Source organism: Triticum aestivum, chromosome 7D (genome assembly GCF_018294505.1).
Source record: "Triticum aestivum cultivar Chinese Spring chromosome 7D, IWGSC CS RefSeq v2.1, whole genome shotgun sequence".
NCBI lineage: Eukaryota > Viridiplantae > Streptophyta > Magnoliopsida > Poales > Poaceae > Triticum > Triticum aestivum.
In genome coordinates this window covers 126,647,090-126,649,682 of record NC_057814.1, presented here as the reverse complement: position 1 = coordinate 126,649,682, position 2,593 = coordinate 126,647,090, and the positions used below count along the sequence as shown (strand labels likewise).

Sequence of the window (2,593 nt, the reverse complement as noted above, 5' to 3'; positions counted from 1 at the left end):
CGGGAGCTGCAACAACTCCGACGACGGCGAGATCATGGCTTAGGGGGAGAATGTTAGGAATAAGCCACGTCACAATGATGATCAACACGTGTGCGCGTGTTGATCGAGTCCGGACGCTGGTGCCGCACCGTGCCCATGGTGAATGAGCCCTGCGTGCGTGCGGCCGGAACCAAACAGCAGCGTGTGGCCGAGAGCAGCGGCTGGGTCATGCATGGATGAGTTAGTTGGTGTCCCATGGAGTGATCCAAGGAGTTAGTTCCAGGTGGTTAGTGCCAACGTGGTGGCCGGGTCATGCGGTAGTAGCCGGTGTGGTGCATGCATGCGTGAGTTAGGTGTGTGTGGCCATGGGCTTGTGTGCGTGGGTGTGGCTTTATAAAGTGTACTCGGCTGCGAGGCCAAGGGTGAGGAGCCAGAGAGAGATATAGCCTCTCGAAGTGTATGTGTACTCGCCGTGGGGTGGTGTGTGTGGGGCAGAGTTCGAGCTCGCCGGAAATACAAGGGACTGTTCGTGCGGCCGGAGGCGTTTGTGCGCCGGGAAACCTCATGTCCTCTCTCTTTCTTGTTTCTTCTTTGTCTTCGGTGATCGCCGTGGTTCAGTGAGTAGGCTAGACACCAACAGAGAAGGCAACGCGGAACGGTGTAGGAGAGGGAGAGAAGCAGCACATGCCCATGTTACTGCAGTAGCCAAACACCTCACACTGGTCCGCCACCGCTGACCACTGCTCGGTCGCCGTGCCACTGACGCACCACCGTAGTAAGCGCCGAAGTTTTCGCCCATGTCCGGGCGCACGAAGCGCAGCATGTCGCCACTCTCGCCGTAGTTGCTGTTGTAGGCAACGAAACGGAGGAGGAGAGCATGTTGTCGGTGAGAGAGACGATGCGTTCATCTGCATCTTGATTTTTGAGCGTCGGGGAGCTGAACGTCTTGTTGGCGGTGAAGGTGGAATTGTAGCCCTTGTTGAAGTAGGCGACGGTGACGGAGCCAGCGATGGCCCACCTCAGCGTTAGGTTGCCGGTGGCCTTGTCAACGGTGAAGACGTGGGGGCCGGATATTAGGTTCATGCCGGAGGCAAAGCTCTGTGACATGACCATACTGTCCGTGGGGTGGTCGAAGGACTGACACAGGACGCCCGCCACGGAGTTCTTGAGCACAAGGTTGCCGCTCTTGGAGGGCGACGACGGTGCCGGGCGACCAGAGCACGGCACTGGAGCCGTTGAACAGCTGCAGGTCACCGATGGACGAGGACGGAGCGAGCCCCCAGAGTCGACGGGCACGCCATCGCCCGCGGACCAAACGGAGATGCCGCCGGCCTAGGTGACCGCGGCGACGAAGAGCGACAGCGTGCCCGGGGACGCCGCAAAGGCCAGGAATAAGGTGAAACTGGGCGATGACCACGCGGCCGAATTGAAGGAGCAGCAGCAAGGAAAGCCCATATTTATAGGAGCTCGGACGCAAAACCAATTCGAACAAAAACATCCCAACGTGAGACGCCCAGAACGCGCGGCCAAAGCGGCAACCACCTATACATGCAGACCAACGACACACGTTTTACGAATGAAAGCAAAATTGTAAATGACCGCTAATGTGGCACTCTCAACAGAATATGCGAGAAAAGACAGGCCCACCTGCCGAGAGAGACGCTCGACATGGCGCGCAAGCATGCAAGAGAAAGGAAATAAGGGGGGGGGGGGGGGGGGGGGGGGGGGGGAATAAACAAAGCGGTGGCAAGGGATAAGCATGCATATTCAATCGTAGGAATGTGGTCAAATCAAACACCGGCCCCAGCCCACCCATGCAAGCCAATCGAAACACGGCGTTCAACACACATTGGACCAATAGCAAACTGGTGGAGCAAATCCAGCGTAAAGTGGTAGAGCCACTCAACGCACACACAAAAACGCGAATCACGTTGACAAAATTTACAACGAAAAACTACAGTCACCATGAATTTGTACCCCACAGTAGCCCAAACTAATGCACGTGTCCTCATCCCACATGCTCTCAAGTTGCTTTCAAACAAGTGGGTAAACGTGAGGGCATAAACTTCCCCAGATATAGTGGCTTGGTTATGGGGATTCATGCTATTACTGAAGGAAATATGCCCTAGAGACAATAATAAAGTTATTATTTATTTCCTCATATCATGATAAATGTTTATTATTCATGCTACAATTGTATTAACCGAAACATAATACATGTGTGAATACATAGACAAACATAGTGTCACTAGTATGCCTCTACTTGACTAGTTCGTTAATCAAAGATGGTTGAGTTTTCTAGCCATGGACATGAGTTGTCATTTGATTAACGGGATCACATCATTAAGAGAATGATGTGATTGACTTGTCCCATTCCGTTAGCTTAGCACTTGATCATTTAGTTTACTGCTATTGCTTTCTCCATGACTTATACATGTTCCTGTGACTATGAGATTATGCAACTCCCGAATACCGAAAGAACACTTTGTGTGCTACCAAACGTCACAACGTAACGGGGTGATTATAAAGGTGCTCTACAGGTGTCTCAGATGGTGTTTGTTGAGTTGGCATAGATCGAGATTAGGATTTGTCACTCCGATTGTCGGAGAGGTAT

General features: G+C 52.7%; 1 pseudogene; it reads right to left on the bottom strand.

The window, feature by feature from the left end:
* Positions 1–215: 215 nt before the first annotated feature.
* Positions 216–1,434, bottom strand: LOC123170958 (G-type lectin S-receptor-like serine/threonine-protein kinase At1g34300; annotated as a pseudogene).
* Positions 1,435–2,593: the final 1,159 nt, after the last annotated feature.